The 26,890-nt window shown below is 36.5% G+C and overlaps 1 long non-coding RNA gene across 1 annotated transcript in view; it reads right to left on the minus strand.

Moving 5' to 3' along the window:
* Nucleotides 1–20,914: 20,914 nt before the first annotated feature.
* The window catches only part of LOC136173357 (uncharacterized), a 132,681-nt gene continuing 126,705 nt past the window's right edge, over nt 20,915–26,890 (minus strand). Inside the window, exon 4 of the long non-coding RNA XR_010664212.1 lies at nt 20,915–21,554. This is a non-coding gene — a long non-coding RNA (uncharacterized lncRNA). The remainder of the gene's footprint in view (nt 21,555–26,890) is intronic.

The raw sequence follows: 26,890 nt of genomic DNA on the forward strand, positions 1-26,890 counted from the left end.
CCAACACAGGAGACCTGGTTTCAATCCCTGGGTCGGGAAGATGCCCTGGAGAAGGAAATGGCAACCCACTCCAGTATGCTTGCCTGGGAAGTGCCATGGACAGAGGAGCCTGGCGGGCTACAGCTCATGGGGTCACAGAGAATCAGGTATGACTTAGCAACTAAACAAAATAGCAAGTCTAAGCAGTCATTTAACCACATGAATTTTAGAATCATCTGTCTAACACTAGTAAAAAATATATTGATAGACTGCAAACTTCACAAGTTGCACATTGATTTAGGATTAGTTGAAATTCTTCTAAATTTAAGTCTATCTATCCAACAAGATGTCATTCCTTGCTAATAACTCAAGTTTCACTTTGGGTCCCTTAGTAACATTTTCAAAAAAATTCACTGTATTTCTTATTTAGGTTATTCACAGGTATTTTATGATTATGCAGCTATTGTAAATGAAATTTTTCTTCTGTTAATCATTCTGATATATAGCGCAACGTGCTTATAATAAATATGCACATATATATACACATATGCCGTTTATTTTGATATATTGATATTGCACTAACCACCTTATTGAAATCTCTTATTGCTTTTGACAGTTTTAGTGGTTTTTTGAATTTTGTAGGTTTTCTATATCATTGTTAATTATTTTTAATTTTGCATCCTACTTTTCAATTTTATACCTTATTTCTTTCTCATGAAATTCCATTAATTTGTATACTCACAAAAAATATTAAATACTAGTGATGGTAATCAATTTTCTTATTTGTTCTCAACTCTAATACAAATTATCTTATTTTTTCCATGACAGATATATATGTGTGCATAGGATATATATTATGTATGCACATATAAATATATTTACATGTTATATATAAACATATATATATACACACATGTGAGCTAGACACATATAGAGATGAATTGCCTTTATCTATATAACATATTTAGAAATTATATACCTTAGTAATATTATCTGGCATGGATGTGGCCTTTGATCAGAATAATTTTGTAACAATAAATACAGGCTTTGCTCTATAATTATAGTAAATTTTGTTTATTTATTTCTTTGAACTATTGACATAAACTCTGGTTGTTTTGTGTTATCTTTTCAATTAGTTGGAATTACACTAAAAATGTGCAATTGTATAACTTTCAAAAAGATGAAGGTGATGGGATTGACTAAAAGATCACATCAAAGTAGCAACTTGTTTGCTCATGTCTAGCACCTACTGTTGGAGGAGAGGTGGCTAAAAATACTGCTTGTTTCCTTCTAGTTTTTATTTTATGAATTTTGTTGTTTTATTTATTCATACATTATTGTGAGTATAAAATTTTTATGAATTGAAACTTTTATTATTGTAATGCATTTGCCTTGAATCAACATTACCTGACGTTAATGCCATATCTCTTTTTGGTGTTGTTTCTCTACTTACTGCTAACTTTATCCATCTGTTTCTACTTTCTCTACCACTTAGGTTTAAACATATTTCATATATAGTATCTAGTTTGATTTTATTTTGTCATCCAGATCAATTTTTGTTAGTTCTTTATATTAATTCAGTTTTTGAAGATTACTTTAATATATATATATATATATATGTTTATTGACTAAATTGTCAGGTTCAAAAACATCATTTGACCTTCAGCTATAAAAAAAGAGGAAATCATTATAATTATAACATGTTACCCTACTGTTATATTTATACACTTGACTTTTGATATAGTGATGATTTTTCTATTTTGACATGGTTTGTGATTTATAGTCTGTAGCTACAATTTCCACAATTGGATTAACTTCAGTCCTGCAATTAAATAAACACAAGAATCATTGCCAATCTTTTGCCCTAGTGTCTATATTTACACTTGTCAACTGATCTTCTATAAATTTCTTTTTCACAGCTCATGAGGAATATATTCCTTTTGTTCTTGTGTGTTTTTAAATTGTGTATCAGAAATGAAATATTGACTGAGTGTAAAACACTCAGCTTCCTCTTTGTTTGAGAATTTGAAAATTGCTGGGGATATGTGAGGCCTTCTGTTCTCTACCCTATATAGTTATCTTTAGCTTTTCTCCTCAAAGGTTGAAGTTTCTAACCTTGGACTCTCTGTTTAACCTTAGACAGAGTAAGATCATTTAATATATTGTCATTTCTCAGTCATGTCCGATTCTTTGCAAGTCCATGGACTGAAGCATGCCAGGCTTCCCTATCCTTCACCATCTCCCGGAGCTTGCTCAAACTCATGTCCACTGGATCAGTGATGCCATCCAACCATCTCTTCCTCTTGTCATTCCCTTCTCCTCCTGCCTTCAATGTTTCCTGATGAGTTGCCTCTTCACAACATGTGACCAAATTATTGGAGCTTCAGCTTTAGCTTCAGCCCTTCCAATGAATATTCAGAGTTGATTTCCTTTAGGATTGACTGATTTGATCTCCTTGCTATCCAAGGAACTCTCAAGAGTCTTCTCTAGCACCACAGTTCCAAAGCATCAATTCTTCGGTGCTCAAATTTTTGTTGTCCAACTCTCACATCCATACAGGACTGCTGGAAAAAGCATTTAATCTATACATTACAGGTTTTCATATTAACCTATGCATTAAAGTTTTTTACAGTCCTAGAATATCATTGAATTATATCAAATGTTTTGTCATCATCGGGTTCTTTCTATTCAAGGATACCAATTATATCTATTTTGGATCTGCCCTGGGCGTCTTCTTTATCAATCAGTTCTCTCAATATCTTTAATTATATTGGTTGTCTTTTGACTTTATCTCCATTTTGGTCTGTTTTCCCAGTCTGACTCGCCCTTCACTTTTGAGCAGAGTCTATTTCCCTTTCATGTTTTCTGTGGGGCTTCATTTTCTGAAGACATTCTTTTTATTTCTTTTTGAGTTCTGAAGGTTCTTGTATGTATCTATGTATCCAACGTCTTCTACGTCTTCTTCATTTTCTTATGTGTCTGTTTCAGTGCCTACTTTAAGTTTGCATTTTCCACTGTTTGGCCAAAATCATGTATCTTGTCCAAGGTCATATTTTCCTGCTATGCCTTCCTTATTTTCCATTTTTTTTTTTTTTTTTTTTTTTTTAGTTATAGACTATTTGTGGATGCCTCATTGACAAATTTAAAGTATTGCTTATCTTTCTGTGAGGTAAATTCTGACCCTAGTACCATTTCTCAATAGGAAGTTTCTGTGGCATATGAGGGATATCTCCCTGGTTCATGGGGAAATTTCTTATGACACAAAGTTTCAAGTTTGCATGTGTTATGTGCAGGTACATATTATTTACACAAACACACTTGCACACACAGAAACAGACAGACACAAAGATAGATTATTTCACTTTTACTTCTCCCAGGTGAAAGAAACAGGCAGTTGCAGGGCTGTTTACAGTTCAAAGACTTTCCTTTATCTGGATTCCCTGGCAGATTACTTTTTACATTTGGAATGCTTGCGTGCTTTCTTCAGCTTCATCTCCTTCTTCTCGGTGATGATAAGTAAGGTCTAGAGAAATCCCTACATCCCATTTCACTACTCTGATATGCAATTGTTAGAGGTTATTTATCTTTCAGGGTGATTAGCCATATTGGAGAGTTATCTATGCCAACATTATCCAGTGGTGCTCCTGGAGATTTCTTTTCTGAGCATTTTCTTGCATCTTATTAAAATTGACACAGGATTTTACAGGTATTCTTTATGTATTTTTTAGAGTTGCAGGTAGTTTCCAGTTTTACCAAAGATGAAGCTATGTTTCTCATCTCTTTCTTATAATTCTCAATCTTTTGTAATGATTTCAGATAGAAGAGAGAAGAGGCAAAGGCAATAGAGATGTCATTATGTCACTGTAAACCACAAGTCAATTTTTAAAATTGTATTTTGTTGTTGCCTTCTATGTCCATCGTCAATTATAACAGTCATTAGTTCATCAAGGGTTAGTGTGGGGAGAAATCTGAGTGACTGTAACACTGATGTCCCATCTGGACAAAAATCTGAGGCACTACTGTTAAGCTATATCTCCAGTATATTTGGAGTATGTTTTTAATAGGAGACTCCTGATAATCTGGTTCCAGTATGACATTTATCTTTCCATGACAGGGGTCACAGCTTCAGTTCAAAATGTGAGGCTTGTTGTTGTTTAGTTGCTATGTTCAAGTCTTTGTATACACATACTCATACTATATACTCTTTATATAGTATACTATATACTATAGACAACACACAGAAATCTTTTTAGGCTGATTCACAAAATTAAATTTCTTTATCATATAACATGATACCATATCATATTATCAAAATAAAATTTGAAAATTTTTTGTATAATTCAATTTGTTATTCAATCATTAAGTCGTGTCCAACTCTTTTTGACTTCATGGACTATAGCACACTAGGCTCCTCTGTCATCTACTGTCTCCCAGAATTTGCTCAAATTTATATCAATTGAATTTGATAATATTGCTATCTAACTATCTCATCCTTTGCTGGCCACTTCTCCTTTTGTCTTCAATCCTTCCCAGAATCATGGTCTTTTCCAATGATAAGTTCAGGTTGAGAGAAAGGTGTTTTGCAGAGGAAGTATTCCTAAAGGAGGTAATGCATGAGTTGGATCTTGAAGGATGGGTAAGTACCTACTAGGAAGATATGAACTGAAACTGGAGGGAACAAAGCAAGGGAGTGAAAAGCAAGGAGAACTGAGGAAGTATGATGTATCAGTGTGCTGTTACTGCAAAACAATTTATCACAATTTAGAAGCTCAAAAATCATCCTAGTATTAGCTCATAATTGTGTAGGTCAGAATTCTGAGTTTAAATCAGCTTAGTTGTTGTCTTCAGTTGCTAAGTATTGTCTGACTCTGTGACCCCATAGACAGTAGCCTACCAGGCTTCCCTGTTCTTTACTATCTCCCAGTTTGCTCAGATATATGTTCATTGAGTCAATGATGCTATCTAACCATCTTATCTTCTGCCACCATGTTCATTCTTTCTCAGCATCAAGGTCTTTTCCAATGAGTTGGCTCTTCACATCAGGTAACCAAAGTATTAGAAATTCAGCTTTAGCATCGGTCCTTCCAATGAATATTTGGGGTTGGTTTCCTTTAGGATAGACTGCTTTGAACTCCTTGCAGCCGAGGGATTCTAAAGTGTCTTCTTCAGCACCAGAGTTTGGAAGCGTCAATTCTTCAGTATTCAGCCTTCTTTATGATCCAACTCTCACATCTGCACATGACTACTAGGAAAACCACAACTTTGACTATATGGACTTTTGTCAGCAAAGTGATGTCTCTGCTTTTTAATATGCTGTCGATGTCGGTGTATATTACTGTCTCATAAAAACTGCATTGAAAATGTCATCCTGGCTAGGGTTCTTCTTTGGAGTTTGGGATCTGCTTCCAAGCTCATTCAGGTTGTTGGCTGAATTCAGTTTCTTGTTTGTTGCAGCTTTGAATATCTCTGAATTTTTCTGTTTCTGACTTTCACATCCTCTTTTAAAAGGACTCACCAGATTGAGTCTGGTCTATTCACAGTCAAAGGGAGTTATTATACAAAGTATGCATACTGGAAGCTAATAATTTTGTGATCTATTTCAGAATTCTGCCTGCTACACAGAGCTTATTGGAAAAGATTTGTGATCTTAAGAATGACTCTCATACAGACATGGATCAAACAAGCAGAATAAGAAGGTAGAGGCTGGATGTCTACCATGGAATGGAGTTTGAATTTGCTTTGGTAGGCAATAGGGCATTGCAGACAGATTTAAACAGGTAAGATCTTTTCTGCTCTAGCAGCAGTGTGGAAGATGAATTGGTAGTGTATAAACTGTAGACAAGGATAGTTTAATAGAGACTGTTAAAGTATAACTGGAAAGAACTAATAAGCTAACACTGTTAAAATGAACATACATAGAGAAGTTTACCTTTAGATATTAAAGAGATAAAGGTGGTTGAGTCATTTGAATATATTAATCATATTTTTACACACTCATTCAGTACCTGTAATGTGGTAAACAACATTCTAGGCATTGGGTCAAGAATGAATATAAAAGAGACAACTTTTTTTTGTTTTTCCTTAAAATGTAGGGAAAGACTAGAAACAGGAACTGTATAAATAAGCAAGGCCATTTCTGAGTTTATCGCCTGCATTAAGACAACTGGATAGGGCAATGAACTAGAAAAGATATCAATTAAGCTACTTTGGTCTACAATTAACATGAGACTCAACTTTAAATGGCTTAAGTAAGAGTGAGATTTATTACCTCATGTTAATAAAAAAAAGACTAGATTTAGACTTGTGTGAGTGTTACCTGGCTGAACCATATCATTTAGATCCTGGTTTCCTCTTTCTTCTCTGCCATCCTGATGCTGACTTTTATATTCAGGCTTTCACCTTCTTGGACATAAGACAGCAGCAATGGTTCCAAGCTTCACATTTTTACACAACAATGCCCAGCTGATTGTTGAGGAGTTAAGTTATCTTTGATCCCACTTTTAAGACAAAGAACATTCTTCAGAATCCCACAAGCAATCTTTCACATCTCATTTATCAAATTGCAACCCATGTTCATTTCTACCAAATCACTCAAAGCATACTCAAAATGTCATAACTGATTCATAAAAATAAACTCAATATACCTGCAGGATATTATGCTTAGTGAAATCAGTCAGGCAGTAAAAGACAAATACTGTATGCTATCATTCACACGTGATATAAAAAATTTCAATCTCTAGGTTGTACACTTGAAATTAATATAAAATTGCAAATAAAAGGAAAAAAATATTTAAATCAATCAGATTTATACTAATGGGGCTGGAGCCCACATCTTCTCAAATGAGGTTATGCAAGGAGGGTAAAAAACTCAGGGTGTTCTTAGAAATGATGAAGAAGAGTGAAGAGTCATTTGTTACAGAGAATGAAAGTGTAGGAGAATAACTGAGATGGCAAGTTAACGACTGGTGTTTCTCAAGAGTGATATTTGAGCTGAAGCCTAATGCTAAGAAGGCAGTCAGGCAGGTCTGGGCAAAGCAGGGGGAATCAAAAGACTTTAAGGTAAATGTGATCCTGGCATATCAGAAGACTGAAAGCAAATCAGTGTTGGAGAAGTTGGTGGGGTCAGTTTCTAAAATCTCTGAGGGCCCTAGTAAGGAGTCTGAACTAAGCAAAGTGGCACTTATTTCAGATAATGAAGCATGGTAGTGGCAGGAATGGGTGAGGCAAGCTACAGTCCATGGGGTCACAAAGAGGCAGACACAACTGAGCGACTCACACACATGCACACATATTCACGCTAGTGTGAGGAAAGGAATCACACAGAGAACTCAAGAGAGAAGGGAGTCCATGAGCAGTTTATTTGCTTGTCCCAGTGGTTGCTTTGGAGATGAAGGAAAGCAGACTTAAAAAGAAGACTGGCAGTTTTTGCTGGCGAATCGAATACAGGAAGTGAGGAAAGGAAAGCAAAAAGAGACCACATGTTCCATGTTTAGGAGGCTGAACAGCTGAGCAAACATGCGGTTGGTGATTAACTAAGAGTAACAAGGTGAACAGGAAGTTAAGCTATTTTTTTTAAAGAAAATTAATAATGGGAGACAATCTCAAGGTATCAGTTGAAAGAAACATACTCAATTATTGCATATAAATCAAACTAAGCAACATGAAAAAATAATAGCCAAGTCTCTAGGTTACTGCAAATCTGAAATTATAACTTTCTAAAAAACAGCCCCAAAACACTGATAAGTGGCAAAGATAACAACTACTACTTGTAATGGGAATTTCAAGATTTAAAAGGATCTGAAAAATATAGAATTTTTAGGGGAGTTGTTAATATCATGTTCTATAGAACTGTAGGCAACAACTTCATCAAATTTATCAAATAAAGGACATAATTTGTGTTGGAAATACTTATGAAAAACAATGCCTGGAGAAGAAATTAGAAAAGTTCTCAATTCCATCTAACCCATTATCTTCCCTCACAAACACACTATTACATATTCATGCAATATGCCTAACTACATTAAGATTATCAGGAAAGAACAAATCAGATTCTACTTCATATTATCAACAAACTAACCGAAAACTGCAGAATATTTCAGCTACTACCTACAGAAATATGTTGGTTAAAAGATGGAAAATTTGCTAAAACTGTATTTTCCTGTCAGTAGCTAACTTGGAAAAACTGAATAACCACACAGTGGAAAATGAACTTTTCAGATACTGGGGAAATATCTGCTAGTTATTCAGATGTAAAAGAATATTTATAAAATATTTTTGCAAGCCCATTTCTCCCAAAATTGAAAAAATTAAAATGCCAAAAAGGTCATGCTCATAGAGATGTATAATGGCTGTTTATAAAATTGAAATAAGTAATATATTCCTGGACCCTGTTCTATGACACAATATTCTGTTTCAAGTGGTAACAAAAATATTATGACTTCAATTATTCATTCAGTAAATACCTATTGAATGACTACATGTGTTAGATTCTATTCTAGGTACTGAACAAATGCATAAAATTCTTGTTCTCAAGAATTGTAGAGGAACAAAACATAAATAAACCCACAAATTAAAAAAAAAAAAAAAAGGGAATTTCCTGGCAGTCTAGTGATTAGGACTCCACACTTGCCACTGCTGAGGGTTCAGGTTTGAACCCTGGTTAGAGAACTAAGATCCCACAAACTATATGGCACAGCCAAAAAAAGGGGGAAAAAATAGGAAAAAAGAATTCAATCATTTCTAAGTAGGAATTAAATCAGGCTAACATGGTGAAGAGTAAAAGACTGACTACTTTAATTTAGGTCCTCAGGGAAGGTGTCTGGGTGGTATTAGTCCTTAATGAAGAGCAAATGCTAGGCATGGAGGGATCTGGGGAAGAGTATTCTTCAGGCAGCATAAACAGTCAGTACAAAAGACTCCAGTCAGGAAAATACATCATGTGTTTGATGATCTAAAAAGGCCATTGTGGTTGGTCACAAATGGATGATGCAAGCTGCACTTGTTTCCTAGGGCCGCCATAGGTGCCACAGTGGTAAGGAACCAGCCTGTCCATGCAGGAGGTGCAGGAGACATGGGTTCAAACCCAGGGTCAGGAAGATCTGCTGGAGAAAGAAATGGCAACCCATTCCAGTATTCTTGCTTGGAGACTCTCATGGACAAAGGAGCCTGGTGGTCTATAGACCATAGGATCACAAAGAGTTGGACATGAATGAAGCAATTTAGCATGCACACATGCACAAGTGTCAGGCACTGTTCTAAGTGTATAAGTACTTAATCTATCTAGTCCCCAATTCCAACCCTTGATGAGAAAACTAAGACACAAAGAGGTGTTATGTGACTTATTCTAGGTCATACAGCTAGAAAGGGACAAATTTGGAATTCAAAATCAAGCGCAAATATGAGAGGCTATGATGTTAACCACTATAATACTTTGTGATTACATGGCAATCCACAATTGATTAAAAGTGTACATACATAACCTTGGATAAAGCATATCATTATTTAGTTGCTCATCCATGAATACTTTCATATTTAACCCATCTTTTTAACTAGATCAGAAAAATCTACTACTATTTTCTTGTGAATAATCAGCAGGCCCTTGAAACTTTAATAGATCTGTTACAGATATTGTGGGCTAGGTCTGCACTTCTGGGTTTATTAATGCTTCTTAAGAAGTCTTGCCTTAAACTGGTTTCTCATCCTTCCAGCAACAATATTTATTTGCTCTTCACTCCCAACAATGTTATTGATTGTATTTTGCTGAAGAGTATCCTGATTTGGATACTCTGATTTGGATAGATCTGAAAAATGTCAACCATGACAGAAACAACAGTAGGTCATCTAGTGCTGAAGCTCCAATATTTTGGACACCTGATGCAAAGAGATGACTCATTGGAAAAGACCTTGATGCTGAGAAATAATGAAGGAAGGAGGAGAAGAAGACAACAGAGGATGAGTTGGTTAGACAGCATCACCAACTCAATAGACATGAATTTAAGCAATTGCTGCAGGCAGTGGAGGACAGAGAAGCCTGACTTGATGTGGTCCATGAGGTTGCATGGAGTTGAACATGACTCAGCAACTGAATACAAGAAGAAGAAACTTTTTTCTGTTTCCAGACTTATATCAATATACATTTGGGATACAGAGTGACTAAGTTCACAGGCACTGTTCTTGGCATTGTGGAGGCCCCTGTCTGTGTGACAGTTCCCTCATTTTTAAAAGAATATGGGAGCATGGTGAGAACTGATTTTAAAATATAAATATATTAACACTCGGCACAATACCTGGCATATGTAAGTAATCGATAAATGGCATATGTCCGTTTTATTAACCTAGATGTCTGTCAGAAACAAGTGTTTTGGCTAAATAATTTTATTGAACACCTACTCTTAAGGTGCTCCTTAATAAGAAATAAAAGATGTTTATATTGAAACTTAATATAAGCATCAACTATTAAAAATAACTATCATCATACAATTATTATTTCATTTATTATTCTTGTACTTTTCTAGTTCATTTATAGGTGACAGATCTTTTATCCCAGGACACACACACACACACACCATATTCATATAGACCTGTTTTGACACCCTTCACCTTTCCTTATGCTTAATTATTTATAGGGCTCCTTCCCGAGTCCTAGAAATTGATCATTTTTTCCCTGCCTGCAGCCTATACAGTTGCAAGGAGTTGGACATGACTTAGTGACTGAACTACAGCAAAAAATGAAATTTAACTGCACTTCATCATTTTCTTTCAGAACAAAACTCTCCTCTCTGCTTTCAAAGTTTCTATTTACCAAATCTGGTGAAAATGACCCTGTTAATAGTGTGATGGCAAAGTATTCCAACAGCTATTTCTAGATCCAGATAATACATAACAGCTCCAAAAATATATAGCATATTCTTGATAGCCTGCTGAAGACAATGATTTGACATCTGCTGTACTTTCCAAAAGAGTGATTTCAAAGGATGGAAATTTAAAGACAGCAAAAAGGAATGATAACGGGGTTGGATGAAAAAGGAAATTTGAGGAGGTTGTTAGGATGCTCAGAGATCCTCCATATTTATCTTTATAATTTATTTCACTTTAGCAATAATTATATCTTCACATTAATTCAAAATAAGCACTTCATACTCACTTCAGGAAATATCAATATAAATTTTTCTGGATTTTCCAGCATAAAATGACAGAGGTGTCTTTAATCACACACAAAATCACATGACCAACATATTTTACATACCCATTCAAATATTCATTCTTTGATTAAATATCTTGTGTCACAATGTGCAAGGCATCATAAGTAACTACGTACTTCAAATATAATATATGTTCCAATGGGCAAGGAATGTATAGTTCATTGAGAAAATAAAAACAAATAAATGAGAGTATTTATTTGCATAGGCAAATATTAAATGATTTGATTCACATTGCAAGGATCCCAGACGGCTATCAATAACTTGACATCTTCAAATCCAAATCCCATTTCATTCTGTACAAAAGACCATTTTACCTGTATCCAGCATCTCTGTTCCTTTATTCATGTTTCCTTGAAGTGACTTGCTTTTTGGTCTTCTATTCTTATAACACTAGCTTTACAATTCTAAATTCTACCTCTTCCATTCTGATCTTCCCTTTTTGGATCTTTATGATGTTTTCAATTGAATCTCAAAATTTGCAAGCATGTTTTCATGTCTAGGCAGTCACTGAAGTCTTGTTTCTTCAAGCTGATGCATACTCCTTGAAGGCAGGAAGCCTGACTCTGGCTTTTGAAATATAACTGAGAACATCTTCACAAGTGTGCATACAATCAAATTTGCTAAATACATTAATCAACAAGATCAAAGAGCAGCATTTCTTTTCCCATCCACATTTTTCCTGTTACACTTTAATGAATGTTAAAGTGATTATGCTTTAATACTTTATTTTTCCTGTTAGTAGTACACCAAACTCACTCAAAATACAAAAAGTAGATATTTTGGGTTCCTATGAATTATTTCTAGAATGGAATTACATTGTTTCTGGTATTGGACTACATGATAATATATATCAGTTCAGTTCAGTCGCTCAGTCATGTCCAACTCTTTGAGACCCCATGACTGCAGCATGCCAGGCCTCCCTGTCCACCACCAACTTCCAGAGCTTGCTCAAACTCATGTCCATTGAGACGGTGATGCCATACAACCCTCTCATCCTCTGTCGATCCCTTCTCCTCCTGCCTTCAATCTTACCCAGCATCAGGGTCTTCTCCAATGAATCACATAATATATATGTGTATACACACACACACACACACACACACACACACACACACACACACATAAAACATGTAACTGATTCACTTTGTAGTAGAAAATTAACAGTAGAAATTAACATAACATTGTAAAGTAATTATACTAAAATTATACTATACTAATTATACTAAAAGCCTGAAAAATATAAACATAAATAAAAATGACTCATAGTCACATGAATAAACATGATTCAGTGGGTAACCAAGTACTACCCTAGTACTACAGGTAATACTGATGGTCAAGAAGTAACATTCGTGATATGTCACAATTCATTAAAAATGATTGCAATCAGAATAACATGAAATTTAGTTGGCGCTGATCCGATGATGACTATGACTAACTAAATTTCAACAGATTTCAGTAGATGGCTTTAAACAAAGGTGATCACCACCCACATTTTCACATGTAACTAGAACATTTCACATTGTATAATATTTTAACGCTATGGTTTTTATTCTGCAAATGATATTTTAATACAGGACTATTCCATTAGCAAACAGACTGGTCTTGCTGACACATCTTTCCTTTTAAAATATACTTTGGCTGAATTCTAACAAAACCATTTTGAATGCAAAAGGGATGCTTTTCAAGCCAGATGGTTTATCTAATAGGAATGTTTTCTGATTAGAAAAGCAGCAGTAGACTCATGATCACAGCAGGTGCCAAACTGGTCCTGTAGTTTACATGAATTTGCAACTGAACAAGTCATGAACCAAAGGGAATCTATTTTATAATGTGCCACAATCTATTCTAAGAGGAAAGCGGAATGTAACAGATACTACCATATCACATGCGATTCATATATCATTTTTCAAAAAAAAGTATTTATTTCAATTGGAGGATAATTACTTTACAATACTGTGATGGTTTTTGCCTCTACATCAGTATGAATCGGCCATAGGCATATATCATTTCTTCATATGACTGTGGACACTACCACATTTGTGATAAAATTTAATTGTATGCCAAACTTCCTGAGCATTTTGTGGAGACTATTAGTAAAATTTCAAAATCATAATGCTTTGCAGAGTAGTCTAGATAGGCATAATAATCCAAATATTTTTAATCTAAATAATTAGGAGCCTTTTTATTTTAAAAAGTTGCTGTTTTTCTTTCTTATTGTTCTTTTTCTTTGCACCTGTATTTCCCTTAATTTCGAAAGAATTTTTCCATGTGCTGATAATCAGAGAAGCAGAATATTATTGGCATGATAGGCCCAGCTATGCCTAAGTCCACAAAGGAGGGAACCTTCAGGGCCCTGCAGAGATGGCATGGGAACATAGGTTCCTGAATAATGGAATTATTGCCTGTTAGGGTAGTGTACGTTGTTTCTCAGTGGTAACATGACACTGGGGACACAGCATGCAGTGAGCACACAAATCCACACTCTGACTCAGCAGCATCTCATTCCCAGCGGTTCGGGGAGACCACCAAACACTGAATCATCTCAGCAAGGTGTAATGGGCAAAATTGTTTCATCATATCCACCTACATACTTTCTTACTTCACTTACATCAGCAATTCTGAAGCTTTGGAAGAAAATCACAGTAAAAGTAACCTAGAACTGAATCCAAGTCATCATTCGCAGTCATCCTCACTGCAGCCAAATTCCAGGATCTTTTCTAGAATAGTTGGTATCTGAAATCTGTTCAAATCAGAGATACATTACTCAGAAAAATCATAATTTCCTAATTGTTATGAGTATATTTATTTAAACTAACCCAATCTAAAATTGTTAAGCATGCATCAAAATATGTCTAAGTATGATAAAATTTGAAACCCCATTTTTTGATGTAATATAATGGTATTTGTCCATGGATTAGACATTATAGGAATAGTTACTACAACAAATTACTGTACCTTATATCCTTTCCTCCAATTAAATACCTGAAGAATTTTAGATGTATAACTTTTACCACTTGTTTTGGCAGTTATTCATACACAGACTTGTAACCCTATGCTATGTAATAAGGTCCACCTGCAATACAGGAGACCCTGGTTCAATTCCTGGGTCAGGAAGATCCCCTGGAGAAGGGATAGACTACCCACTCAGTATTATTGGGCTTTCCTGGGGACTCAGATGATAAAGAATCAAATGAAATGTGGGTGACCTGGGTTCCATCCCTGGTGGGGAAGATCCCCTGGAGGAGGGCATGGCAACCCTTTCCAGTATTCTTGCCTGGAGAATCCCATGGACAGAGGAGCCTGATGGGCTACAGTCCATGGGGTTGTGAAGATTAGGACACAACTGAGTGACTAAGCACAACATAAGCAGTAGCACTAAAGAAATATATCTTCTATATTCTGTTCAATTCTTTCATAATTCTGTATTATGTAGAATTGACTATGCTTATTTTATGAAATTGAATATGCTTGTTTTATTAAATCCTTTGGTCGCTTATAGGAAGATGAATTATCTTGAAATAGAGGGATATGTTTCTGATTCTGCTCAAGTTCCAGAAACCTGTAATAAAACTGCTCCAGTGCTAAAAAACATTAGTATCTTTATGCTTGGCTTTGAAAATAAAGTAAGTGGCCAACAACCTGAACTTTCTTTAAAGTGTTTTCATCTGTGCTGTGGGTCAGTGTTTCTTAGAATAAATGTGTGCAGATGTATTATAATAATCTACCATTTCTCAATGATAATAATTTAATTCTCCTCTTCATTTTAATATAAAATATTATATAATATTTATTATATATTATATAATGTTACATATATAACATTGTATATAATAAAATATTTGGTAATAAAAAAATGCAAAAAAGCAAAATGCCTGTCTGATAAGGCTTTACAAATAGCTGTGAAAAGAAGAGAAGCAAAAAGCAAAGGAGAAAAGGAAAGATATTCCCATCTGAATGTAGAGTTCCAAAAAATAGCAAAGAGAGATAAGAAAGCCTTCCTCAGAGATCAATGCAAAGAAATAGAGGAACACAATATAATGGGAAAGACTAGAGATCTCTTCAAGAAAATTAGAGATACCAAGGGAACATTTCATGCAAAGATGGACTCGATAAAGGACAGAAATGGTAGGGACCTAACAGAAGCAGAGATATTAAGAAGAGGTGGCAAGAATACATGGAAGAACTGTACAAAAAAGATCTTCATGACCCAGATAACCACAATGGTGTGATCACTCACCTAGAGCCAGACATCCTGGAATGTGAAGTCAAGTGGGCCTTAGGAAGCATTACTACGAACAAAGCTAGAGGAGGTGATAGAATTCCAGTTGAGCTATTTCAAATGCTAAAAGATGATGCTGTGAAACTGCTGCACTCAATATGCCAGCAAATTTGGAAAAGTCAGCAGTGGCCACAGGACTGGAAAAGGTCAGGTTTCATTCCAATCCCAAAGAAAGGCAATGCCAAAGAAAGCTCAAACTACCGCACAATTGCACTCATCTCACACGCTAGTAAAGTAATGCTCAAAATTCTCCAAGCCAGGCTTCAGCAGTACATGAACTGTGAACTTCCAGATGTTCACGCTGATTTTAGAAAAGGCAGAGGAACCAGAGATCAAACTGCCAACATCTGCTGGATCATCAAAAAAGCAAGAGAGTTCCAGAAAAACATCTATTTCTGCTTTATTGACTATGCCAAAGCCTTCGACTGTGTGGATCACAATAAACTGGGAAATTCTGAAAGAGATGGGAATACCAGCCCATCTGACCTGTCTCTTGAGAAACCTGTATGCAGCTCAAGAAGCAACATTTAGAACTGGACATGAAACAACAGACTGGTTCCAAATAAGGAAAGGAGTATGTCAAGGCTGTATATTGTCACCCTGCTTGTTAAGCTTATATGCAGAGTACATAATGAGAAACGCTGGGCTGGAAGAAGCACAAGTTAGAATCAAGATTGCTGGGAGAATTATCAGTAACCTCAGGTATGCAGACAACACCACCCTTAGAGCAGAAAGTGAAGAGGAACTAAAAAGCCTCTTGATGAAAGTGAAAGAGGAGAGTGAAAAGGTTGCTTAAAGCTCAACATTCAGAAAACTAAGATCATGGCATATGGTTCCATCACTTCATGGGAAATAGATAGGGAAACAGTGGAAATAGTATCAGATTTTATATTTTTGGGCTCCAAAATCACTGCAGATGGTGATTGCAGCAATGAAATTAAAAGATGATTGCTCCTTGGAAGAAAAATTTTGACCAATCTAGACAGCATATTAAAAAGCAGAGACATTACTTTGCCAACAGAGTTCTGCCTATTCAAAGCTTTGGTTTTTCCAGTAGTCATGTATGGTTGTGAGAGTTGGACTGTAAAGAAAGCTGAGTGCCAAAGAATTGATGCTTGTGAACTCTGGTGTTGGAGAAGACTCTTGAAAGTCCCTTGGACTGCAAGGAGATCCAACCAGTCCATCCTAAAGGAGATCAGTCCTGAGTGTTCATTGGAAGGACTGATGTTGAAGCTGAAACTCCAGTATTTTGGCCACCTGATGCAAAAAGCTAACTCATTGGAAAAGACCCTGATGCTGGGAAAGATTGAGGGCAGGAGGAGAAGGGGACAACCGAGGATGAGATGGTTGGATGTCATCACTGACTCAATGGACATGAGTTTGGCTAAGCTTCAGGAGTTGGTGATGGGTAGGGAGGCCTGGCATGCTGCATTCCATACGGTTGCAAAGAGTCAGACACGACTGAGTGACTGAGCAGAAGAAAGGTATGGCAACCAGTATTGGCCAATACACTGCAGTGTTCATGCCTGGAGAATCCCCCTCCCTGACAGAGAAGCCTGGCAGGCCACAGTCTACAAGGTTACGAAGAATCAGACATGACCTAATGACCATTCGCTCATAGACACAAGGCTTTTTCCTGTGGCAGCTCTTCCCCAGCGAGAGTTGAGCATGAAGCTGGTGCTGTGCTTGGCTTGCAGGGACCCAGGTGGCACCCCAGGTTGGAGGGACATGGAGCGCCTCCGCTGCAGGAGTTATGGCTCTATCAGAGTCTTTTATGGAGCCTCATGTAGCTGGCAATCAGAAGGCCTCTTTGGCCAGTCTTTCTCCATAGCTCCATCCATTCAGGCATTTAGAGGGCTCCCTTCCCTGGGATCCTTCTGTTTCTCCTTGCTTCAGGCACAAAGAGGGCCTCCCTGAACTCCATCCCCCACCCCCCCACCCCAACCCCTCCCCCCAACTAGGGTCCTATGCTGCACATCAGTCACTTAAAGGAGCACCCTGGGTGGGGTACTGCTCTGTAGTTCAGTGCCTCAGGCATTTGATGAGCGAGCCTCTCTATTGTTCAGCTGCATCTATATTGGATATAGAATATTACATAGAACATTATATACATACATATATATGCATATATGTGTGTATATATATATATATACATATATATATATATATATATACATATACATAGCTTCTCCAGTGGCTCAGCGGTAAAAACTCAGCTTTCAATGCAGGAGACACAGGAGATGCCAGTTTGATCTGCGGGTTGGGGAGATTCCCTGGAGAAGGGCATGGTAACCCACTCCAGTATTCTTGCCTGGAGAATTCCATGGACAGAGGAGCCTGGTGGGCTACAGTCCATAGGGTCGCAAAGAGTCAGACACAACTGAAGCAACAGAGCACATAAGCCCGTATATGTGTATGTATGTGTGCATATATATACACACACACACACATATGTAAGCACATAGCAGGAGAAGGCAGTGGCACCCCACTCCAGTCCTCTTGCCTGGAAAATCCCAAGGACGGAGGAGCCTGGTGGGCTGCAGTCCATGGGGTCACTAAGAGTTGGACACGACTGAGCGACTTCACTTTCACTTTTCACTTTCATGCGTTGGGGAAGGAAATGGGAACCCACTCCAGTCAATATTCTTGCCTGGAGAATCCCAGGGACGGGGGAGCCTGGTGGGCTGCTGTCTATGGGGTCGCACGGAGTTGGACACGACTGAAGCGACTTAGCAGCAGCAAGCACATATCAAGTCATCTGGATGATCATTATAAATAAAGACCACCATGAGATGTCAATTTCATGCTTCACACACTGAGTTGGTTTGTGCAAAATAACACCATCATTAAATCCATTTAAAGTTAATTCTATTTTTTAATACTTTAAATACGTCTTCGAGTAAACAAATAAAGAGTGTATACCTAGTTATACATGTATTCAGATATAAAATAAAAGTAACTTAAGTAATTAATCACAGTCTAGGAGAATACTTTTCATCCTTCAAAGTGATTGTTTGAATTTCTTAAGCATAAGAAATGCTGCTATAGTCTATGTGTACTCTCTATGATTGGGTATCACTTTATTACTGTTATAGGTCAGGACACCTGGGTCAAATAACTCAGTTCAGGAGTAAGCAATGTTTTCTGTTAAGAGTTAGGTGGTAAATATTTTAGACTTTACAGTCCATTTAGTCTCTGTAGCAACTACTCAACTCTATACTGTTACAGAAAAGAAGTCATAGATAATATGTAAATGAATGAGCCAATATATCCCAACAAAACTGTATTTACAAACAGAGGCAGTGGGCCAGATTGAGTCCATGACTGTAGTTTGTTCACCTCTGAATTAGTTTGGTGGCTTCAGGATATGGTATTATGAAAATAATTTGAGAGTAAGTTACTTATTATCCCAGCTTCTAATTGGGGAACCCATGTACCACTAGCATAGTTCTCCAAAAGAAAACTGAGAAACCATACAAAACTTTGTTTGTTTCTTACTTTAACTTACAAATGATTTATTATTTAGAGAGGTTAAGCAAAATCCACCTAAAGTCAAAAAAGATGTTTTGTATGGATTAAAAAAAAAAATTGATAACAGCACAAATTAGTTATTCATGTCTATTTAATCACCATAATAATTAATGATTAAATAGTTACTTATACCTATTAAATATTTAAAAAAGAAATGATCCCTATTACTAAAGCTAGCATTTCACTTTCTTCATGTAAGCAAATTTTAAGAAATTTTTAGTGCTCTATTATTACAAATGTGCCTACTTCTTGGAGGAACAACATAGCAAGATAATGCATTTTAGTAATGGGAATAAACAGACTTTCCAATGCCATCATTGATATGTCTAATACATTCTAGGCCCCCTGGGTCCTGGACTATACATTTCACATCTTGTGGACAATGATTACCTTTAGAAAGAATAAGTGTAACACATCAGGTACTTTCCTTTCTTGTCAGCTAAAAACTATTAATTGAAAATCAGTACACAAATAACCATGGAAAATGTATAATTTTAAAAAATAGATTTTTATATTAAATATAATAAGTCAGGATGCATTATGAAAAGCTGATAATACAATTCTTTTAGGAAAACAGCAATGTTTCTACTCATGATAAATCTATTTATATAATTATAAAAAATCCTACAGCTTTGAAGAAAGCATGTGAATGAAATGTGTTTTTATAATTTAAGCAGTTATATAGCAAAGTTAATTTGTTGTATTTAATAATGCACATGATCATATTCTGTTTATAAAACAGACAAAAATAATAAATATTTCCCATCATTATTACTTCCAGCTAAATACTGATGTTTAGTTTATTTAAAAAAAATGCAGAACACTATTAATACAATTTTTGAAAATGTTCTACTCTTTTTTATTTCCTCTACTGTTACTTTATTCTGTTTATTCTTTCATTCATCTTTTCTCCTCCTAAGTCATTTATTTACTCCCTCTTTTTGATTCATTTAATTGTCCCTAAACATGGAAGTGTCTGCTGTTTTTCTCATGATTAGACTGGGGTTCTGGGTTGGGAAAAGAATACTACAGAGGTAAGTAGCTTTCACATCACAGCGTATCAGGGAGCGATGATGTCCACATGGCATCACTGGTGATGTTGACCTTTGTCATTTGGCTAAGGTAATGTTTGCCAGGAACCTCCGCCATAAATTTACCATTTTCTCTTTCCCTATACAATTATTTGAAACACATCATCTAGCTCATTCTTAATGGAAGGGTGCAAGGAAGGGACAAGAATTAAGTTCCACCTCCTAGGAGGGTAAGTATCTCCATATATTATCTGAAATTCTGTGAAAAAATATTGGTCACTTCTCCTTCATTTAAATAATTTTTACATTTATTGACATTAAAGTAATGTCAATAAGTAAAAATAAAATTTTACAATAAAGTAAAAATTATTTAACTTCTTAAAATTTAGCTTTTAAAAATTCCTCCAGAAATACCATGAAGCAAAGCTGTTTATTAGACCTTATATAGTAAAGAAGACTGAAGTTAAAGGGAGAAAGATGTTCATTAGGTTTTAGTGCCTGAACTGAATGATTTTAATATGAGCCCTGCCAGGAGGGAAACTGGTTAGGATTTGGCAGGGTTTAAAAAATAAAAGTTTTGGATTGATGGGCCCCATGAAATGAGTGTCTTGAAATCAGTATTGTTGAATTAGTCTTGATTAAAGCTATTGTAGTCTTGATGAAAGCTATTAGTCTTGATTAAAAAGTTATTTCAAAGTCTTGTCTTTGAAGAGTAAAAATTTCCTAGAGCAAGTAACTGACTTATTTTTGTTTGTTCTCTGTAATTTTCCATAGATAATACAAGTCTACTTAGATCTGGTTTTATTTTACATAGTGACCACAAACTATGTTAGTTTCAATTCTTTATTTTTTTATTTGGTTCATTTTGTTGTTTCCCTAGATTCCTGAGGTGAGTGCAAATTCCACTTATATCAAATTTTTTTTAATTAAAAAAGCATATAGTGCTATAAAACTTCTTCTGAGTATAATTTTAATATGCAATTTGATATGTAGTGAAATTTGTTTCTAAACAATCTATAATTTCAGTTTGATTTCACCTTTAACACCAATAATTGACAAAAGTATTTTTATTTTCAAGATTTTTTTTTTCATTTTGGCTATTTTTGCTTTTAATTTCAAATTTTAGTCTATTGTCTTCCATTCTTATAGCACATATACATTTTCTTGCATTATATTGATTTTTCAGCTAACATATACTATGAGTATTTTGAAAAAAAATTCTATGTTGTTTACTGAAATTTTTAAATTTATTATTTTGTGCAATTATATTTCTAGTAGTTTTACTTCATATAAATTTTAGCTATGTTTCTCAGCACACAAATCCTATGATGGCTACATCTTCCTGGTGGATTGTAAGTCTTGCCCTTTGGTCCAGCTATTGTTCCTCCAGCTCCACCCTCTTCACCCTGCTTTCTGTCTCACAGGAAAATAGCTCCTTTTTCTTTTGGTATTTAGCCTCTGATTTTCCATCCGCATGTACTCAGAATTCTCCACAGGACAAGCTGTTGTTTTCTAGAACAGTCAAATCTCAACCTATTAACAGAAAAAAATCAGATGTCAGGCTGCAGAGATATATATACCACAGTGACCACATTTTCCATTTCCAATGTTAAACAAAATATATTTACTGCTATTATGAAGAGTCTGAAATAGCTTTTCTGATATGGAGACTACTTTTTGCATTTATTATATAATTTGCATATATTTTTAATTTACATGGTTATATAATCGATTCAAGTGATTGTCCCAGAATAGAAAGATCTTTCTTAAAGATATGTCTGCTTATCTCTGCTTCCTCTGAAACATCACAAGTTATTGCAGGTTCCACTCCCTTCTTCAGGATTTCAAAGAACCCAGGGGCCACATCAGAGTTCAAATTCAAACCAAACAGTCAGATACTCCCAGAAGTCTCTGCAAGAGATAAGTGTTCTCCAAGTTTACCTAAGCCCAGGGAGCAATTTAATATAATAAAAGTGAAGTCAGTCATTATAGGCAGGTGGCATCTGGTTGAATCATTATTGTTCTGTCATTTTCTGTGAGATCTTGAGCAATTCAGCAGATTTCTTTACAATTAAATTTATTTCCATACAAAGCAAGAATAATACTAGAATTTACCTTATACCACTGTTGCCAGGATTAAATGAGATAAAATCTAGAGTGTGTTTTGCAAAAGCTTGGCACAGAGTAAGTACTCAATACAAGATAGCTATTATTAGTAATGGAAGCTCAATTCTCAGATGATAAATATATGCCTGGCTTGCATGCACTGTTCCAGAGATCATTACCTTTTCTCTAGGCAGAGATCACTGTTACACCCAGAAGCATGGGCCAAGGACCCATCAGGATCTGAGAAAGCACATGGAGTAACAGAAGACAGGAAACAGGAAGCAGGTGCTGAGTGATCCACTTAATTCTGATGAATGGCATGTGTCTGGCTTTGGGCTATTTTTAACAAGCCCAGCAAAACTGCAGCAGACCTTACTCTGTAGCCTCTTGAAAGCACTGCCAGTACCTGCCAGGCTACAGGGACCAATGAGAGCTTTGTGTAAAGGTATTTGTTATCCTTTCTGGCCAAGGACTGTTCTATAACCATGACTTAAATCCCTTGTTGCATTATTTAATAGGCTCCATTCTCAATATGCATCCATCTATTATAATGCAAGCAGTATAAAATATATCTCCACGAGTATAATACTTGTTTTCTTTTTCATATGCCTTAAGTTTTTGAGAGCTGGTTGCTGCCTCACACCAGCAAAGTGAATCAGCAAAGTGGCCACAAGTGTGTACTGCAAAAGTACCTTATCCCCTGCATCATCTTTGTGAGAATAGAAATAATACGACTGTTGCTTCACTTTTGCCTTTCCAACCTCATTATTAATGTCTTTTTTACTGACCTGGAACTATTCAGGGAAGATAATTGAGGGAAACATGAAATTCCAAATTAACTCAATTGACCCAAAACAAAACACAATAACTTCTAGTTGGAAGTCTTAAGACACCTCAGCTCAACATCTTTAAACATAATCTCTTGATTCCTATTATTTCTGCCCTCAACTTTCTTGTCTTCCAATGTTCCTTATGGAAGAAAATAGTACCACCACTAACCTAGTTGCTCAGGATTAAAATGGTCCAATAATATTTCATCTTTCTATTTCTCTTAAACCTCACATCGAATCCTTCAGTAAATAGTAGTCAGAGCAAAGGTAATCAGAGCTACCTTGGGCGTACCTTCTTTTTTTTTTTTTTTTTTTTGCATACCACGTGGCTTATGAGTTTTATTTCCTCATTGAGAGATCAAACCCCGGCCTTTGGCAGTGAGAGTGCAGAATCCTAATGTTAGATAGTTAGAATAGTTTCGGAGTCCCAGAATGGCGGTGGCTAAGTGACAAGGAAGGGAAAAGCATGCGAAAATAGAACAAAGAAAAGTCTGAGGACAAGAGTGAGGACCTCAGGTAGAACAAACAGCACTCCTGGCTAGCCCAATTTACATAAGGCAGGCCCAGAGGAAGGGGGGGGGGGGAACAAAACATATAAAAGGAGGAACCAAAGGGCAGGGGGCCTCTCTCCCTCTCTTCCTCTCTGCCTCTCTCCCTATCTAGCCATCGCTTGCTCTCCCTCGCTCTGTCTCGCTCTCTCTCTTGCTCTCTCTCTTGCTCTCCCTCGCTCTCTCTCACTCTCTCTCTTGCTCTCCCTCTCTGCCTCTCTCTCGCTCTCACTCTTGCTCTCGCTCTCTCTGATATTCACTGTCTCTCTCTCTGCCTCTGTCTCTCTCTTCTCTTCGAGTCTTTTTGGTTGGCATGCCCTTAGGCCTTGAGGATGTATTTTCCTTTATTTCCTAAATAAAACTGAGCTGTAACTCAGAGCTGTACCACTGATCAATCTGGGTCCATCACTTCAAACTTTTGTTGTGATGAGATAGAACTGAAGAAATTACACGCTCCCCCAACACTAACACTTAGACCACCAAGGAATTCCTGGAAAATGCACAAATCTTAACTGAAGAAATCAATTACATATTTTTATTTTTTGGCTGCCCATAGTAGCTTAGCTCCTCAACCAAAGATGAAACTTGGGTCCTCTGCAGTGGAAGCATGTAATCCTAACCACTGGATCACCAGGAAACTCCCCATGTGTGCTTGTTTTCACTCTTCTCACCGCTTCCACCTTCAACCCAACTGATGTCATTATATACAACACAGACAACTTTTATAGCCACCTAACTCACCTCATTGGCTTTCTTTTTTTTTTTTTTTTTTGCCTCAAAAAAGTGTGAAATATTACCTTGCATTCCTCAGTCTATTCCCTACACAGCAGCAAGAATGACACTTCCAATTGTCAAACCAGATAATGTTAGTCCTCTGCTCAAAACTTTCCAATGATTGCCTATCACTTTTAAAATAAATTCTTTGGTTTTTACTATGTCTCTTAAGTTGCAATTTTACTTCCTCTCCAGCTTTCTTGGTGTCTTCATGTCCTAGTCTTCCACTAGCTGACTACTTTACTCTAGCCACAGTGGTCTCCTTGCTATTCCTTAAGTTCTTGGAGCTCACTCTTATCTCAGGGCATTTGCACTTGCTATTCCCCCCCCACCCAGAAATATTATGCCTCCACATACTTGTATGACAGGCTCATTTATCCACTTCATTAAGATTTCTCTTCACATATCCTGTCACAAAGGAGCTTTCTCTCTCTCTTTGCTTCTATCTCAGCTCCTGAGAGAAAGTTTTTTGTTTGTTTGTTTGTTTATTTTTTGGGGGGCGTGGGCTAGGATGGAGAGCTGTGTCCTGTAGCTTGTTTAGTTCCTCAACCAGGGCTTGAACCCATACCCCCTGAAGTGGAACTGCAGAATTTTAACCACTGGGCAACCAGGGAGTCCTTTTTTTTTTAATCCTGAAATAAGTATCCATGTGTGTCTATCCTATTATCCTACTTTATTTTTCTTAACAGTACTTATAAGAATTCTCCAATGTTTTATTCTATTTTTATTTTATTATTATCTATTTCTTCCAATAGTAGGATGTAAGCTCCATGAGAGTGGGGCTGGGTCTGTACTATTCTGTTTTGAGTTCTCAACATTTATAACACAACTTGCCCCATTGTAGAAACACATAAATGAATCTTCTATTTATCAGTAGGTGGGCAGGAATCCCTTAGAAGAAATGGAGTAGCCATCATAGCCAACAAAACAGTCCAAAATGCAGTACTTGGATGCAATCTCAAAAATGACAGAATGATCTCTGTTCTTTTCCAAGGCAAACCATTCAATATCACGGTAATCCAAGCCTATACCCCAACCAGTAACACTGAAGAAGCTGAAATTGAACGGTTCTGTGAAGACCTACAAGACCTTTTAGAATTAACACCCAAAAAAGATGTCCTTTTCATTATAGGGGACTGGAATGCAAAAGTAGGAAGTCAAGAGATACCTGGGATAACAAGCAAATTTGGCCTTGTAGTAGAAAATGAAGCAGATCAAAGGTTAACAGAGTTTTGCCAAGAGAATGCACTGGCCATAGCAAACACCCTCTTCCAACAACACATAGAAAAATCCACACATGGACATGACCAGATGGTCAACACTGGAAACAGACTGATTATATTCTTTACAACCAAAGATAGAGAAAGCTTTATACAGTCAGCAAAAACAAAACTGGGAGCTGAGTGTGGCTCAGGTCATGAACTCCTTTATTGCCAAATTCAGACTTAAACTGAAGAAAGTAGGAAAAAACACTAGACCATTTAGGTCTGACCTTAATCAAATTCCTTATGACTGTACAGTAGAAGTGAGAAATAGATTTAAGGGACTAGATCTGATAGACAGAGAGCCTGATGAACTATGGACGGAGGTTCGTGACAGTGTACAGGAGACAGGGATCAGGACCATCCTCATGTAAAAGAAATGCAAAAAGGCAAAATGGTTGTCTGAGGAGTCCTTACAAATAGCTGTGATAAGAAGAGAAGTGAAAAGCAAAGGAGAAAAAGAAAGATACTTCCATTTGAACGCAGAGTTCCCAAGAATAGCCAGGAGAGATAAGAAAGCCTTCCTCAGCAATCAATGCAAAGAAATAGAGGAAAACAACAGAATGGGACAGACTAGAGAGCTCTTCAAGAAAATTAGAGATACCAAGGGAACATTTCAGGCAAAGATGAGCTCAGTAAAGGACAGAAATGATATGGACCTAACAAAAGCAGAAGATATTAAGAAGGGGTGGCAAGAATACACAGAACTGTACAAAAAAGATCTTCATGATCCAGATAATCACAATGGTGTGATCACTCACCTAGAGCCAGACATCCTGGAATGTGAAATCAAGTGGGCCTTAGAAAGCATCACTATGAACAAAGCTAGTGGATGTGATGGAATTCCAGTTGAGCTATTTTAAATCCTGAAAGATGATGCTGTGAAAGTGCTGCACTCAATATGCCAGCAAATTTAAAAAGTGGCCACAGGACTGGAAAACATCAGTTTTCATTTCAATCTCTAAGAAAGACAATGCCAAAGAATGCTCAAACTACCGCACAATTGCACTCATCTCACATGTTAGTAAAGTAATGCTCAAAATTCTCCAATCCAGGCTTCAGCAATATGTGAACTATGAACTTCCAGATGCTCAAGCTGGTTTTAGAAAAGGCAGAGGAACAAGAGATCAAATTGCCAATATCTTCTGGATCATCGAAAAAGCAAGAGAGTTCGAGAAAAACATCTATTTCTGCTTTATTGACTACGTGAAAGCTTTTGACTGTGTGGATCACAGTAAACTGTGGAAAATTCTGAAAGAGATGGAAATACCAGACCACCTGACGTACCTCTTGAGAAACCTGTATGCAGGTCAGGAAGAAACAGTTAGAACTGGACATGGAACAACAGA

Source organism: Muntiacus reevesi, chromosome 8 (genome assembly GCF_963930625.1).
Source record: "Muntiacus reevesi chromosome 8, mMunRee1.1, whole genome shotgun sequence".
Classification (NCBI taxonomy): domain Eukaryota; kingdom Metazoa; phylum Chordata; class Mammalia; order Artiodactyla; family Cervidae; genus Muntiacus; species Muntiacus reevesi.